The 18203-nt window shown below is 40.2% G+C and overlaps 2 long non-coding RNA genes across 2 annotated transcripts; both read left to right on the forward strand.

The window, feature by feature from the left end:
• Positions 1-6856: 6856 nt before the first annotated feature.
• On the forward strand, positions 6857-7614 carry LOC139780415 (uncharacterized). The gene is made up of 3 exons (XR_011720225.1): positions 6857-6956; positions 7037-7222; positions 7359-7614. It is a non-coding gene; the product is annotated as an uncharacterized lncRNA (long non-coding RNA).
• Positions 7615-12159: 4545 nt separating this feature from the next.
• LOC139780421 (uncharacterized) lies at positions 12160-13436 on the forward strand. Its single transcript, XR_011720233.1, has 2 exons — positions 12160-12195; positions 12746-13436. It is a non-coding gene; the product is annotated as an uncharacterized lncRNA (long non-coding RNA).
• Positions 13437-18203: the final 4767 nt, after the last annotated feature.

Consider the following 18203-nt stretch of genomic DNA (forward strand, 5'->3'; position numbering starts at 1 on the left):
AAAGAAGATCCTGTTGAGCTTGACTCTAGTCTGACATAGTGTCAAATTTCATTATTCAAATTAATCAAACCGAACACTGTATATTTCATTCGAGTTCTGAATAGAGGCAAGACTATTTGCATTTGACAATGCGATAACGTGCATGCTTAAGACACTAATGTATACAAACTACAGCGAAGGCTGTTCTTGTCTGAGACAATGTAATTTCTATTTTCATCGCGTCACGAGATATAATGCACGTATGTAACTTCATTTTTGCGATTACCTTCATCTTAATCACCTTCATCACATTTAATTGTAATAATTTCCTGCTAAACCTGTTATATAAATACTTATGATATAAGGCGATGATGTATGACGTCCCAATTACACAAATGTTTATTCTTGTTTCTGTTTTTTAACAGAAGATATTTTACCGTCGCGCGATCGTTTTTACACTGTTTATTTAAGTTAATAAATTAATTCCGGATTTTCTTAATATACTCGCCGTTTTATTAAGATAAATATTACTATTAATAAATACGTTGCTAAATAAAAAAATATATTATTTCAGTCAGATGTAAAGCAATTTTTAATATATATTTAAATAAAAAATGCAAAATGTAATATCTGTTTCAACAGAAATTGAATCCTCATTCCATAAAAAGATCTTTATTTCAAAAATATATAAATTGAATTTACTTATATAATTTCTGATATAAAATTTATATATATAAAAATTGTTAATTAAATAAGAGTCTCTTAATAATATTCATTTTAAAAGGATTAATTAAATTTCACATTGGAAACCTAATCATTACACACGTAAACATTAGATACATATAACTGCCGAGATTATTTTGGAATATTTCAGAATTAATAGAGAAATTCATTCAAGCTTTTATTAAAAAAACATTTCCGTATTCATCCAGACAAAATACAGATTTGGCGGAACTTATCCATGTCAAATTCTTCAAGTCTCATATCCATTGCTATATGTAATCGGTCCTGCTCGATCAAAATTCCATTTCCATTAAAGTTCATCTTTTTGAGATGATTGACAGGATTTTCCAAAAAAAAGTTTATAAAAAAAAGTTTATAAACAATAAAATTTAACAACGACAAGCGTCTTGAACATTCAAAGAAGTGTGATTATATGCGATCAAAATTATGAACCTTTGATCGTGTATAAAGCTGGGTCCTTTGATCGCGTATAAAGCTGGGTCTAATCAACAAAATCTTAAAAAAATTATAAAATAGGTATTACGTATATAATACTGATTTATTATGAGATATTGAATTCGCGGTACAATATGCAACATTGACAAAAGAAAAGTTGCTTATTAGAGATTTACGCGTGAAAGGAATAATTTGTCAAATGCGCTGTTATGCGATGTGACATTCTTTTTAAGAACTTTTGGTTATTTTACCTATGTTTCTGTTCCATTCAAAAGATACGGCAAATAGTTGCTTTGCAACCACTTTTCACGTCGATTCAATTTTCACGACATTCTTTCTCGCGAGCAAGGTATGAAACCCTTTGTTTCCTCTTTGCTTCTGATGATATAATATATTTACAGAGTGGGTTTGCTTCTGTTGCTATACAAAACTGCGCATTTAAACTCTCGCGTAGCCAGCGTCATCGAACGTTACATTCTTCATGTTCAAAGCGTACATTCCGACGCGGAATTGGCCGGAGTCGTCACATCTCGTTGAATAAAGCATTCAAAGTTAAATGATTTTTTAAGCAATTAGTGAAAAATCTCGTGATAGAATCTTTAGCTGGATCTTTCGTAATATTTACGTGCACAGAGTGAACAAGCTGTTTTGAACTTAAAATAAACGTGATTAATACTATCAATAATTGCCATAATTAATACGTCGTAATTATTGTGATGGCCATTGAAGAAATTTTAACGGTACAATGATCTTTGCATCAATAATTGTTTTAATGTAATAATAATCGTCGATATCGGAGAGCAATATTATTTATCAAGGCAACTACTGTAACGTCACAACGATCGCAGATACAATTTCCGTATACCAATCCCAATTCCAAATTCAATATCGACATTCAAGTGAATGTCGACGTAATAATAAATAGTATTACCATTACGATGTTACAATAATAATTATTGTAGCAAAACATAACGAATATTCTGATACCATAGTTAAATCTGAATATCTAAATAATATCTAAATTAAAGCGTTATTATTTCGAAAAATATAGATACATATAAATTACAAAATATTGAGTCTCCAATTGGCCGGTTCTCACTGCTCTTCTGTGCGCCCTAACAGCTGTCCACAATTTTTTGTTTTTTATTCTTTTTGTCGTTATCATCGTCTTTATCATCTTCGTTTTCCTTACGCTTGCTACATTTGTTAGCCTCTATCCCATCAGTATGTTTCTCTTCTTGCTTTTCTTTATCTTGTGCGTTCTTTTTCTCTTCTTGATCCTTTTCATAAGCTATCATGAAATTTACCAACGAATCTTCCCAATCGTCATCGAGTACTAAATATAATCATATATATCTTGTAAATTATACAGACATATTTCATGTATGTATTGTACAAATCATAAATATATCGAATAAATTTTTTAAACTTACAGTATCTATAATCTTCCATTATTCAAGCGTTGACAAAAACGTTTTGGCAGTATTTCAAATAATATTTATCAAATTGACAGTTAATAAATGAAATCAGCCACTAATTTATTGATTTAAAAGATTGCATATAGTTTCAGAGAAAAGAAAAAAATATCGGAGACCAATCAAATCTTAAAAAATTATATATGAAATAGAAATAGAAAAGACTGAGAAATATTCTAAAAATTAGATGTCTTTGATCGCGTATAAAGCTGGGTCTAATCAACCAAATCTTAAAGAATTATATATGAAATAGGGGTAGAAAAAATATTTTTTTAGGCAGAAATCGGTCCCTCTCGTGGTGGACCACCTTGGCGTGGTGAGAGGGCTCCCCGTTCGGATCCGATGGGCTATGTCCGGTGGCCTCTGCTTCGCAGGGGCCGCCGTGGTGGCTCATCGGTGAGGTGCGGGGTCCAAGAGTCCACCCTTCCTGCCGCCAACCTACGGACTGGAGGGGCGGGAAGAACGGGGGCCCGGCGACTCCCTAGGGGCTGGTCTTTGGACCAATCCCAATCGCCGGTAGGGGAAGGCGACCCCGACTTCAAACGCCCGGTCGGCCGGGACCGATAGGGAGGAGTTTCTACTCCTCCCGCCGGCCATGGGGAAAGGGGGGTTCCCTTCTCGGCCATTGCACGCCGGTGCTCCGGCAGGTTCGGGAAGGGTTTGGTTTCCCTTGGGGAGAGAGGTAGCGACGGGGGTCCGCTGCTTCACCCTTGGGCTGGTCGCGGCTGCTGGATCTCTCGGGCGATGGCCCGGTCCGGTATCCGTTCGGCTCGGGGGTGCGGTGGGGATTACGCCCGTCCTACGTCGCCCCATTTCCCGGGGTTGGGCCATTCACCCATTGCACGCCGGTGCTCCGGCCGGGGGGTGGCCCGAGGGTCCCTTTTTGCGGGAGGGGGTAGAATCTACCGTTGTCTCGCGGTTGGGGGGTCAAAAGGCCTGCACTCCGTCCTTGGACGGAGGCGTCGCGTTCAGGGGCAACCCTGAACGTGCGCGCTGCGGGTCTAGATCGCTCATCCGTGGGACCGCGAGGGCCTTCCTTCAATCTCCATGCCGGCACGCCGGATGGAGGAAGGGGGACATCCACCTTTCATTCGACCCAGTACGTGGTGCTGGGCCGGGTGGTGGGGAGGCCCGCACAAAAGGATTGCACACCAGGGACGTGGTCCCACGGTTCCTCGAGTGCGGAGGGTCGTCTCGGGCCGCTCGGACGTATTCCGAGGTCGGGGCCGAGGCGACCTGGGTGGGAGACCCGTCGGGCCGCTTGGAAGTATTCCGAGGTCGGGGCCGACGGGTCAAGCCGTCGGACGTATGAGCCGACGGCGAGCTAAAGTAGCTCATTGGTCGGTGATCGCTTCAACTGGGGGAGTCCCTGTGCCCTGCCCTTTCGCGGGCGGCGGCGGGCCGGGATCGAGTTTACTCGGCCGGTTGGGGGGGGCTGGGATCAAGTTACTCGGCCGGACCCCCCTCCTCCCCGCTAGTCCCGCGCGCGGGAGGTGTATGGTGGGGGCTCTCCCTACCCTAAGCCGACTAATGGGCAGGCGGGGTCGCCGGCGCGGAGATCACCTCGGCCGGCGACTCGTGACTTTAAGCTGGTCGCCACGGCGGGCAAGGTCATGGGTGGGTCGCGACACCCTTGGCCCCACCCGTCCGTGGGGCCCCCCGCTTGGCAGCACCCGCTGCGGTGCCCCGGGTGTCGGAGCCCGGGGACCCCTGATAGCCCACGGTGCGTCGGCTCCTTGATGGGCCCCGCCCGTGGGTGTGTAAGGGGCTGGAGGCTAGTGCCCCCGTTGAGATATTCCGGGGGCCCGAGCCATAGCCACCTCCCCTGGGGGAACTCGGGGGCACCGGTCGGTCGGATAGTTTCCGGTCGGCCGGTGAGGGCACGCGCTAGGTGGTAGAGCCGCAGCGGGGAGTGGGATTGAAATAAAAATGAGTTGTGCAAATTTTAATCCCCTAAAACCAAAGACGAGCTCAGGGAGTACAGGCAACAACCGGGGGCCGGAGGATGACCCTCGGAGGGGTTGCGATGAGGTGGGTGTCCCGACAGCGCCGCAGAGTGCGGGGACACGATCCAGGATCCCTAGGACCACCAGGGGATCCGTGATGGGACCAGCAAGCGTACAAGCGAGGGCCAAGTCCTCGCAGAGAAGCGCTCAAGCCGTCGATCAAGCGAGCGGAAACGGGGAAATTAACCTCCCGACCGTCTCGGCCACCGACGGCGACGCACATCTGGATCCAGTTGTCGTCGAGGATTCAGATGTGGAGATGGACGACCTCGCGGACACTGAGAGCGGCAACGAGGACAACGACTCTCAAGTGGACGGAGAAGAGGAGAGAGAAGAGGTGCGCTGCGAGCATTGCCAGAAGCTCTTCAGACGCCCAGGAGGCCAAATAACGACCGGTGTCGGGATAGAACGAAAGGTCTCCAAGGCCAAGAAGGAACTGGCGCGAGCTCAGAAGGCGCTTAGCGATGTCGAAAACCCAGTCATTCCTCCAAACCTCTCGAAGAAGCGTAAGATTCTCGAGATACAGGAGGCCCAGAGACTGAAGCATGCCCCGACGTTGGAGATCCCGGGCCTGATAGTCGAGAGCCTTCGGGGGATCGACAAGGTCGCGGAGAAATCCTCCAAATTGAGCGGAGGCATGAGGAAGGTCCTCAACGAGTCGGCGGCCACGATCTCCGCTGCCACGGGCCAGCTAATCCAGCGGATTAAGGACCCAGAGGCTGGGGGAGGAACGAGCAAAGACCTTGAGCTAGAGGAGCTCAGACACAAGGTCTCTGCTCAAGAGGCTGAAATTATCAGCCTCAAGAAGATGCGTAATTTAAACGCACAGCTGCAGGCAGAAGTGCAAAGTGTCCAAGCACAACTAGCACAGCTGCAGCAGAGTCGGGAGTTGCTCCAAACGCAGCCAGATGGCCCGCCTAGCGCAAGGCCGCAGAGGGGGGCAAAGCGCCGACGCCAGACAATCAAAGATACCACCACCTCCGATTCGGAAGACACGGTCGACATGACCGGACACGATAATGGGGGTGTAATGGGCACAGATCCTGGCGCGGCACAAAACAAGGAGGAGGTGCAAATAGAAAGCACCAGAGACGCCGTTCTGGCTGAAATCAGACAGAAGGGCATGCCAGTGGCACTCAGGCCACCGGTCCTGGGACGCACTAAGGTGATTGACGATCAGTGTCCACCTGAGGTGCCAACGGACGGTACGCTACCCACCGCGGAGAGGCGGACTAGCGACGGACGCGACGAAGAGCTACGGCGCCTCTCGCTGCAGGTGGAGGAGATGCGCGCCATGCTGCAGAGTCAGCAACCAGCCGCGCTAAAAAAGGGAGGGAAAGATGCTCCGCGTAAAGTCCTTGTGACCGCAAACGCTGGAGCATCAACCAAAACGAGCGCCAAGGGAGGTAAGACGCAGCTCCCCCCCTCCTTATCGACACCTGCGGCGAAAACCACGGCCGGTGAGCTGTGGACAACCGTGGTGAAGAGGGGGAAGGGGAAGAAAGAGGGGACGAGTAAAGTGGCCCCGAAACCCCGCCAGGGCGGTACTTCGGTCCCTGAGCCGACTCCCGCACCCCGCTCGGGGGCAGGTGCCGCGGCAAAGGGTCCGGTTCCCAAGCCCGGGCAAAGCGGGAAAGGGAAAGGGAAGGGAGGAGGTGGAGCCAGCGCACCGGTCGCGCAACAGCAGCCCCGTAAAAAGGGCAGGAGAATTCCCCGCACGGCGGCCGTCACGTTGACGTGCCCCGAAGGGGAATATACGGAGGCCATGCGCGCGGTAAAATCCGCCATAAAACTATCGGAGCTCGGCCACAGTATATACAGTAGCGCAACTCCTCTGATTTCGTGTTGGCCAAAACGGATTGCGCATGCGCGAAATAAAGCACTACCTCTGTCTCTTTTCTTCTTACTGTCTTTCCTTTTCTAACGGATTTAGAGGCACATTTAAATGCTAAGGCGTTAAAATGCTATAGACAGCTATAGATTGACTTGATAAAAGTCGGAAAAAAATTGTGTGAAGTGTGTGATTGTAAAGTGTGTGATTGTGAAGAGATTTGTGAAGTGATTGTGAAGTGATTTGTGTATTGGAAGTATAGGAAGGAAAGTTAACCTGTATAAATTTTATACAGGTTTTCTTTTCTTTGAGAGCACTTTGATCTTAGCTTTGTTTCAGATTTCTTGCTACGAGAAGGGATTAGAAAATGGAAAAAACTATTAAAAACTTTAAAAAAGAAAGTCATTGGTGTGCAGTGACAGGATGTATGAGCACCATAAATGTGGAAAAACGACACTTCTTCCTTTTTCCAAAAGAACATGATAGGTACAAATACTATTTTAATAATTGTTTACATTATTATTTCATTATTTGCGTAATTTAATTAATTATTCTGACATATACAGATGGTTGGCATGGGTTCAAGCATGCAGAAGATTAGACTTAATATCGAAAGGCCCCGAGTATGCTCACCGCAATTGTCGATTGTGCCATGTACATTTTGAGGAAAATAAATATAAAATGGTCAAAAGTCGAGCTCGCCTTCATCCAGATGCTGTACCAACAAGATGTTTAGAGTTCACTAATAATAAGTAAGTCACTAATAATAATAAGTAAGTTTTCATTTATATTAGTTTTAATTACTCTTTATTTTGAAAAATCTAGTTTTGATACTTCAGAATATTTTTGATAGTAATATAAAATAATTAAAAATATATTATTTTACAGCAGTACTACAGCTTCTACAGTATCAACGGATGTAATAGTATCAATGGAAAATGAAAACAATAATGTGTAAGCTATTTTTGCATTTATTATAAAAATATTAGAAAAATTAAATTTAAATTAACACATAACTCAAATCAACTTTTTTCCAGAAGCACAATAATGGACAACGATGAGTGCTACGCTTTGAACATTGAACAACACATGTCAATGGATACTGTACAAGAAGAAACAACAAGGTGCGTCAAATAAAAAAAAATATATATATATATAGGGAAAAAAGGCTCTTGTCCTAGGTCCTTCTCTCCGTCCACCATAAAAAGAATTTATAGTGAAGGGGATAAGAGGCTACAAGGGCCCGCAAGGATCCTGTAAAATTTCCGTCTGCTTCAGTCTGCTGGTAGCAATCAAATGCAGAAATACTCAAATTGATGAAGAATTTAAAATATCAAAAAATATAAGAAATATCTACAACTCTTTTTTCTATTTTTGAATTTATAATATTTTATAACATAGTTAACTTCAAAGAAGATGTATGAATGTATTCTTTTATATTTTTTCAATTATTTTAATGATGTGTATAAAATGGTCTACATGTCTGTTCCGGCATCGAAATTATTGTCCCGTAATCCGCACGAAACGTTCGTCGGAAGCATCGCCACAATTCGTTTATTTCGCAGATCATCGCGAACGCTCTCGAAACGAAACGCTTGGCTTAAACGAACACGTGATCGTCACCAGTATACACGGTGTTTATGTTTAATCGAAAGACATAAGAGGCACCGGTGCTTCGCCTTGTTTTGGACCACGTTAACGGTCGAAGATGTATTCGGTCGCTTCGATCGACTAACGGCCGACTGATTCGTCCTCCAGCTTTCGTTCGAGACGGTCGTGCGCAAATTTACTTGTAACGGACATCGAGTTTAACTGACGACGGATATTAAATGTTTTGATAATCAACTTTGAGTGAATTCATATGAGTGCCACTCCCGCCTGACTGTCGAGTCCTTATCCAAAGGCTGTACTAGCCGCTTGCCGACTTTTTGGAGCCGGGACAATGTCTACAATTAAGGTATTAGAAAAACGTGTCCAATTTAAAAATTAAAATACATTGATATATATATATATATATAATTACTGTACAAAAAGAACATTATATTGTATACACACACACACACATATATATGTATATAAAATCTAGTATATACCATTACAATCAACTATTATGATAGCTTTTTTATCTTATAATATTAAAGTCTTATTCTGAATTTTATTATTATAAATGTATTTTAATTTTTGAATTGAACACGTTTTTCTAATAAGTTAATTGTAGACATGTAGACCATTTTATACACATCATTAGAATAATTGAAAAAATATAAAAGAATTCATACATTTTCTTTGAAGTTAACTATATGTTATAAAATATAAATTCAAATATAGAAAAAAGAGTTGTAAATATATCTCTTAATTTTTTGATATGTTAAATTCTTCATCGATTTGAGTACTTCTGCACTTGGTTGCTACCAGCAGACTGAAGCAGACTGAAATTTTACAGAATCCTAGCGGGCCTTTGTGGCCTCTTATCCCCTCCACTATAAATTCTTTTTATGGTGCACGGAGAGAAGGACCTAGGACAAGAGCCTTTTTTCCTTAGAAAAGTTTTCTTATATGATGTACGAAATATGCACGTGTTGAGTTTGAAAACTAAAATCGATCGGTTTAGATATATGGAATGTGGATTACGCGCGTTGCTCTTCTAATAACATTGAATAATATCGATTTTACGTATTATTTCTATCTTCAAATATTTGATTAATTATTTGAAGTTATTTACAAGTGATTTTGTTCGACGTGAAATATAATTTCATGTTTAAGAATCGTCACAATTACCATACATTTTATATACAAATACTAAAACCAAAATTGTAATAGCTCATTTAACTCGATTTTTTTGTAGCAATACATGTTTCAACGTTGGAACGTTTGAGATGGATCTGGATGTACAGATTGCAACTCCATCAACAAGCAGAGAAGAAAATAACAGGTAATAATAAAAGACTAGTAATTATTTTCATAAACACTTACCAAAAACATATATATATAATAATTTTTTTCAATATTTGGAAAATATTTGAATATTGTAATAAAAATAACATTCTTTTAATTATACCTTTTGCAGTAACTTGCAATTACCTGAACCTGAACCTGAACGTGTAATGAATAATGATGCTGAAATTGCTGGACCGTAAGTTTTATTTATTTTACTTCAATCTATATATCTCTTTAGCCCGTATCAGACTACGGATTGGGATTGAGATTGAATTGAAATTTAATCAATCAGAATAGAGAAAACTGATCTCAAGTTTAGTAAACTTTGCTCTGATTGGTCAAATTTCAATCCAATCTCAATCCCAATCCGTAGTCTGATACGGGCTTTACTGTATTAATTTATCTGTTTTTGCAATCTGTAAGAAATGTAAATATTTTGTGTGCGCAGGAGCACATCTGGCACATGTACGAAGACCCAGCAAGCAAATATGTCTTCCGACAATTCTCCTCGAAAGACGAAACTGAGATTGAAGAATAAGAAGTTGAAAGCGCAAGTTAAAAGTCTGCGAGAAACGATTACGAAGACGGTTACGAAAAGGTAAAGTGCCTAACTCCAAAAAAAAAGCAGCAAATGCGGAGGATGCGGATCAGTTTGAGACTCTGCGTACATTAGGAAGTAAGTTATTACCTGTAAGGTTTGCGAGATTGTTGTCGGCACAAATTGACGCGCAAGTAAAACGTAGTCGTAGTAGAAGGTACGATCCTGAATTAAAAAAATTTGCATTATGTTTATATTTTTTAAATCCGCGAAACTATAGAGAATTGAAGAAATCAATTCCATTACCCTCAATACGTTCTTTACAATTATTGACTCAAACGTGGAATATTGCACCTGGTTTAAATAATAAAATTTTTGATACTTTAGCATTAAAATTAAAGTCATTGCCTCCGATGGATAGACATTGTATTTTATGCGCAGATGAGATGAGTTTAAAATCTCATTTATTTTATAATGTATCGCAAGATGAAATTATTGGGTTTGAGGATAATGGAAAAGAAAAAAACATCTGTACCTGCAAAAAGCGTTTTTGTTATAATGGCACGTAGCATTGCAGGAAATTGGAAACTTCCCTTATGTTATTGTTTTGTCGAAACTACATGTCGGAATCATGATTTAAAAAGAATAATATTTGAGACAATAATTAAATTAAAAATGAGTGGTGCAACAGTACATGCATTAGTAACGGATATGGGATCTAATTTTATCCATTTATCTCGCGAGCTAGGAATTTCGACAAAAAACTCAACCTTTTCAGTTGAGGAGGAAGAAGTACTTTACATTTTTGATACTCCTCATTTATTAAAAGCAACACGCAATAATCTCCTGAATCATGATTTTTAGTTTAATAATAAAATAGCATCATGGACTCACATTGTTCAATTTTATATGAAAGATAGTAAACAATGGATAAAATTGGCACCTAAATTAACGAAATGCCATATTGATCCCAATGGTTTTCAAAGAATGAAAGTGAAATTTGCTGTCCAAGTATTTAGCAATCGTTGCGCTGCAGGCATGTGTACACAAATGTCTCACGGTTTACTTCCAAGTGAAGCAGTTGGAACCATTGATTTGATAGACCATTTCGATAAATTATTTGATATTTTGAATTCTTTTACTGCAAGTAGCCCTAAAAAATATGGTAAAGTTTTTACCGGAAGCGAAATACAACAACAGTTTTTAGAAGAAATGATATGCTTTTTGAAAAGTATTAAAGTCATTAATAAAAATGATACTAATGTAAGAGTAAATTGTTTTGAATGCTGGCAGATAACGATTAATAGTATACACGGAAAAAAGGCTTGGTTGAGATAATAAAAAAAATGGTCGCCTCGACCAAGTGCCTTGATTATATATGCGCCAGCTGATATCTTGGTCACATATACCAACGGCACTTGTTTATACTGCCATAGTTGGAGCAACCATAGTACTTACAAGGGAACGGTCGGGGGTGTCCAAGACCGATTTGGATGCGCTTTGGATATGTTGTTGAGCATCAAAAAATATTAGACTCGTATTTTTTTTTTGCGGCTTATCTCGACGTTTATTGGTCGAAAAAACCCGATTTAGAACCTACCCGATTTGGATGCGCTTTGAATATGTTGTTGAGCATCAAAAAACATTAGACACGTGTTTTTTTTTGCGGCGTATCTCGACGTTTAGGGGTTGAAACAACCCCTCGAAAATAACGGATTTTATAGTTTTTAGCGAATATCTTCGAAAATATAAGGCGTATGAAAAAAAGTTTGGTACAAAAGGTTTATGGCTTTTTGTGCTCTTTACAATGGCGTAATCAGATTTTTCAAATTTGTCACATTTTTTAATTTAACCCCACCCCCACCTATTATTTTTGCCAAATATAACAATTTTTTCAACGCAAATTTAAGAGCGTCAAATGCCAAATACATCTATGTGTATTTTTATTATGATACCATTATTAGATTTTTGGCAAGACGAGATGATATGTGGTATAGGCGTCGCGCTGTAAGTAGGTGTTGCGTTATTTCTGTTCAAGTTGCGCCGTACGCTTAAAAATTTCCATTTCAACTCCGGGATGACCGAAAGCGCTGATGCGAAGGCCAGCGCAAGGCTATTTCGAGAGTCCTGGACTAGCAACGGAATGTCGACTCCGACATTATAAATACCGCCGAATTGTATCGGGCGGGCAGTCGCAAATTGGAAAGAGACGGTATCAAACCTAACAAAGACCACTCCATTAATTATAAAGTGCGTATTTATTTATATAATTAAAGTTCGAGACAAATATTTAATTTTAATATTTTTCAGAATGAAGTTTAATCCATACAATGTAATAATGCTACTCTCTGCAACTTTCACTGCTTTCAACTATTCACCAAGTCCGACAACTTCGGAGGAAGAAGAAGTAAAAGAAAACATTGAACGTATACTGCTTGACATACAAAACCAAGAATTTGACGTAGAAGAGGAAGAAACTTTAGGTTTTTATGATATATATGAGATTCCAGAACCGGAAAGAGTTGATTTATTTGAGGAAGATGATGGTAAAGTATATCTTCCGGAAGAAGTTACTTGCAGCTCTGTTGAGGCAACAATATCAAGTGACTATAAAAGGCAAGCTGTGGAATACTGGAGGAGTGGTAAAACAAGGGGAAGATCGCTTGAAGGAGTTAAACGAAGGTACAAAAAAGTTACATCAATACGACAACTAGCACGATGGGAGAGCCAAATTAGTGAAGGTGGTAGTAGAATCGGTCGGTTGTCCCGGAGTTATAATTGGGATAGTGTATTATTGTAGCGGTTAATGTGACGCACGTTCAAATTTGCGACTGCCCGCTCGATCTTACAATTCGGCGGTGGTATTTATAATATCGGAGTCTACATTCCGTTGCTAGTCCAGGACTCTCGAAATAGCCTTGCGCTGGCCTTCGCATCAGCGCTTTCGGTCATCCCGGAGTTGAAATGGAAATTTTTAAGCGTACGGCGCAACTTGAACAGAAATAACGCAACACCTACCTACAGCGCGACGCCTATACCACATATCATCTCGTCTTGCCAAAAATCTAATAATGGTATCATAATAAAAATACACATAAATGTATTTGGCATTTGACGCTCTTAAATTTGCGTTGGAAAAATTGTTATATTTGGCAAAAATAATAGGTGGGGGTGGGGTTAAATTAAAAAATGTGACAAATTTGAAAAATCTGATTACGCCATTGTAAAGAGCACAAAAAGCCATAAACCTTTTGTACCAAACTTTTTTTCATACGCCTTATATTTTCGAAGATATTCGCTAAAAACTATAAAATCCGTTATTTTCGAAAGGTTGTTTCAACCCCTAAACGTCGAGATACGCCGCAAAAAAAAAACACGTGTCTAATGTTTTTTGATGCTCAACAACATATTCAAAGCGCATCCAAATCGGGTAGGTTCTAAATCGGGTTTTTTCGACCAATAAACGTCGAGATAAGCCGCAAAAAAAAAAATACGAGTCTAATATTTTTTGATGCTCAACAACATATCCAAAGCGCATCCAAATCGGTCTCGGACACCCCCGACCGTTCCCTTGTTAGTTATACTGCCGTAGTTGGAGCAACCATAGTATTTGGTTGGACCATCCAAAAGAAATTGGTAACACACATCGGTGATTTCCCTTTCTTCCGTTCGTCTGCGACGACGGCGGCGATGGTGACGATGACGATGACGACGACGACGACGAAGATTTGCGCGGTCGGTGCACCGACCGCGCAAATCTTCGTCGTCGTCGTCGTCATCGTCATCGTCACCATCGCCGCCGTCGTCGCAGACGAACGGAAGAAAGGGAAGCACTCGTGTCAAAAGTCTTCGATTGCGGCGATGCAACCGGCAATCGCGGGACGGTAACCACGACGATGATGATGACGGTGACGATGACGGCGCGCTGGAAAACGTCGACGAGCCCCTCGGGGCTCGCGAGCGTCGCCGGGAATCCGGGACGTAGATTCTCCGCTGGCCGCCGCGCGTTGAAGGTTAGATTAGGTTGGTGAAGGACTTCGCGGGTCCGCCGGCAATTCCCGCCGCGCTCCCGTTCTCCAAGATACCTCACAACACCGCGGACACGCAGTTATCGGGACACGACCGAGAAACTCACTGCCGAAGGGTTTACTGCAATAGTACAGCAATACCAATTCGAAGCCATGGTACGAGGCGAGGGGGGATCTCAGCGGCGCGGGAATCCCCTCGCCCTGTACCGCGCGAGCACCATGGCTTCGAATTAGCATTACTATATTACTTACCGTTCGCGTTTCACCGCGACCGATACCCGCACACGACGCCGATGAGAAAAATCGTCAACGACGACGCAACGACAGGTCGAACGACATCCGCGTAATGTCAGCCAGCACGTTCAGTCTTCGACTGCAGTGCAGCCATGCTGCCATGGCTTAATTCACCAAGAACTTGGTTAAACTAGCTACGGTCATTGGTTTGTGAAAACTAATTTCTGGGTGACCAATCGGAATACAGTTTCTTGGTTACCTCAACCAATTGCGTTGATTATAAGCACCAATAGTTCCTACCAAATTTGAATTGTGAAACAAATTAAGTGTACATGGTTACGGCAACCAAGTCAAAGGTTGTAGTTACCAATATATATGTAACCAAGAAAAACTTGGTAAATTCAACAGAGCCTTTTTTTCCGTGTATAATAAAACTTTGGGAAAAATTAAAATGTTATAATTTTCCATACTTCAAAACACGTAGGATTAATCAAGATTGTCTCGAAAATTTTTTTGGTTCGATTAGACAACAAGGTGGTAATTCTTTAAATCCAACACCTATACAATTTTCACGCGCTTTCAAAATACTGTTCAGTATAACATTTCTGAAACATCCAGATACGCAAAATTGTGCTCCAGATGAAGATGATATGTTAAGTCTAATTGGGACACCAAATTCTACTTCATCTACCGTATCTGAATCTGTTCCATCTTCAACGCGTACAATTTTAGACATCCCAAATCATGATTATTATACAATGGATCTGCCAGAAGAAAATGCATTTAAATATGTATGTGGGTACTTAACAAAAAAATGTTTAGAAATACATTCATGTGATACATGTATAGATTATGTAAATAAAAGCAAGGCTACTTTTGATGATACAACGTTATATTCTTCATTTCGAGCTTATGAAAACAATGAAACAAACATGTTCGGGAGCTTAAATGTAGCAAGCGATGATTTCTGTTTATATATACATAAGTTAGAAGAAATATTTGTGACAAATTTTGAAAAAAATTGTTTTTAGAAAAATATTGGCAGTTACTTATTTCAGCTTGTGCAAAATGTAATTTTTGAACCGCCGTGTCCGCATTTTCCTAAAATATTTCTTATCAAATTATTTTTGCGTATGCGTATTTATTATACATTATCAGAACATAACAAATCATGTAAGAAAGAAAGTAAGAGGAAAAATAGAAAACTTATAAATATTCTACATTTATAAAAAAATCCTTTTTGATCTTCACTTTATATCTGTATCTAGCCTTGTTTTTATAAGTATTTATGTAATTACATATTCTTATATTTATATTTATTATTACTATTATTATATTATTTTTGCTTTTTGTCTGTCTCTCTTTTCGATTTGTATCGAGGTGGATCGAGTAGCTGAGATACAGATAGATGAGAGAGGTTGGTAAAAAGAAGCTGAAGAAGTTTATGTATTATTAGTATTACAATGCGCGAATTATATATTTAATTTTTAATATTAATAAGTTTTTAATATTATTAATGCAATTTCTTTTGTGCAATAGCTTAGCATTATCAGTAAAGTTTTCAATAGTATATATTCATTATTTGTAAAAATTTATCTACATATATGTTATAAAATAAAATGTAAAAATTTTATCAATATATATTGACCACATATTATTGTATCATTAAAAAATTGTGTTTATTACTACAAAATGTATAATATATTTAATATATAATATATTGTAAAATGTGACATATTTTATAAAAATATATAAATGTATACATTTAATCTAAAAAGTGTTATATTAATTTAAAATGTTTACATAATTTCTTTGTGTGTATATTATGTGTGTATACTTTTATGCGAGAAAATTATTCTATATATTATATATATGTTATATACTTATTTTACATTTATTCCTGACTTATCATATATGTATATATATATATATATATATATATATATATATATATAACATACTATTATTATTAGTATAATATTTCATATGTTAGTATTTATAAATCATTATTTTGCATCATTAACGATTCATTTATTATATATGTAATATTTTTCAATATTGTAATTTCTTTCATTTTTTTACGCGCGCATTGTTAACATTGTACATTGTTAACAATAATTCTGCATAATTTTTATTGAAACTAACAGACATGGTTGTATCTCGCGCCAACTGCGTTAAATTAACCTCAAATGGACTGAACGAGTAGGAAAGAGAGAGATGACGAAGAGAGAAGTGAGACAGAATACTGCTTTATTTCGCGCATGCGCACTCCATTTTGGCCAACACTAACATCAAAGGTGCCGACAGAGAGTTGCGCTACTGTATATACTGTGCCCTTGTAGAACATGCGAGCCGCCATTCGGTTACGGCGTCTCACACTACAAAAGCGAGCACCGATGGTCCGACGACCGTTTAAAGATAAAATAGCCGAGGTAAACAATTGATAAAATTTGTCACCCATGACGATTTAACCGTTGCGGAGTCCTCTTCATGTTTTTTCTAGGAAGAGCCGCTGCCGATTACGATTTAACCGTCGCGGCGGTATTCGGTTATGGCGCGGCATATTACAAAAAGCGAGCGCCGATGTCCGGCTGCTGGAATGTATAAACAAAATATGTCTAACGACAATTATACAAACGCATAGCATCCATTGTCGCCAGGATGATTATGGATCCACATCTTGCGGATCAGTCTTCGGCTAGTTTTCGCAACGCGAACATTTATACTCGGGGTGAAGTTTTTTTGTGCCGAGTATTCAATACAGAGGAATATTTTTCACGATAAAGGAGATGACAATAATTTCGATATGGATGTAGACGAGGATCGCGCGTTAACGGACGACAGTGATTATTTCAGTGACGAAGACGACGATCATGAAGAAGTCATCGATAGAATAGTGATGCGTCGGGAAATCGTTGCACTAAATTTACGTACGAAACGTTGCGTAATATATTTTTATTATTCAACGGGTGGTGCACTTGCACTATGTGTTCCGTGCATGGTTGTTCTATCGGACCTTGGCGATTACATGTACGCTCGCCGAAAACACTACGTTGAGTTACGCGGAATGATGCATACCCGGTGTTGTTCAAGATGTCATGAAGCATTGTATATGATATTTCCGTGTAATATGTGCCCCATTTGCACGCGAGATGGACAATAATTTCGAGGCAATAATGGATGTAGATTCATCCGATGAAGATCGTCCATTGTCACCGGACAGCGCTTACAACAGCGATGAAGACGATAACCGTAGAGAAGTTATGAAAAAAACAGTGTCGCGTTCCGAATTTTTAGCGTTGGATAGACATACGAAGTGTTGCGCGATTTATTTTTATTTTAGATACGGTTCGGATAAACTGTGTTATTCGTGTATGATCGCTGTACCAGACACTGGTGAGCACATACGTGAATATCGATAGCATGTAACCGAACCGTACAACGTAATAAATGGTCGATTTTGCGGAGATTGTCACACTCCATTGTACCAAATATTACCGTGCAACATGTGTCCAATTTGCATAAAGTGATAAAAAAACATTATCGCGAGTGGGACATTATATATAACGTGCGCAACATGGTGTGGATAATTGAAGAGAATTCTGTAGAGTCTCCAAAATCTGTGGATGTTTTAACAATGGAAGATATTACAACAGATGTCGCCGATGGTTTGCGTAAAAAAGATCAAGGAGTGAAATTGACGGATGTGCGACGAATATCACCGGTACAGTTTCTTCGCGATCGCGAACTAAGTATACGCGGAACCGGTCACCGCATCGCTAGACAAAGAGTCGTTATCGATACCTCGAATTCTCCTTATGATTGGAGATCTAACGTGAAACGAAAAGTGTATCGACGGCTGCGGGACGAGTGCGTTAGCGAGGAAAAATCACGTGCAGCTCGCCGTGCTGACGTTGTGCCGTATTATATTAAACCTATTGTTGACTATCGCTATTGGGCGTCTAAAATTTTTGAAAAGCTCGACGATTGTGAAGC

Source organism: Temnothorax nylanderi, unplaced genomic scaffold (assembly GCF_030848795.1).
Source record: "Temnothorax nylanderi isolate EJ_2023f unplaced genomic scaffold, tnyl_v1.0 TNYL_tig0277_pilon, whole genome shotgun sequence".
In the NCBI taxonomy this organism is placed as follows: Eukaryota; Metazoa; Arthropoda; class Insecta; order Hymenoptera; family Formicidae; genus Temnothorax; species Temnothorax nylanderi.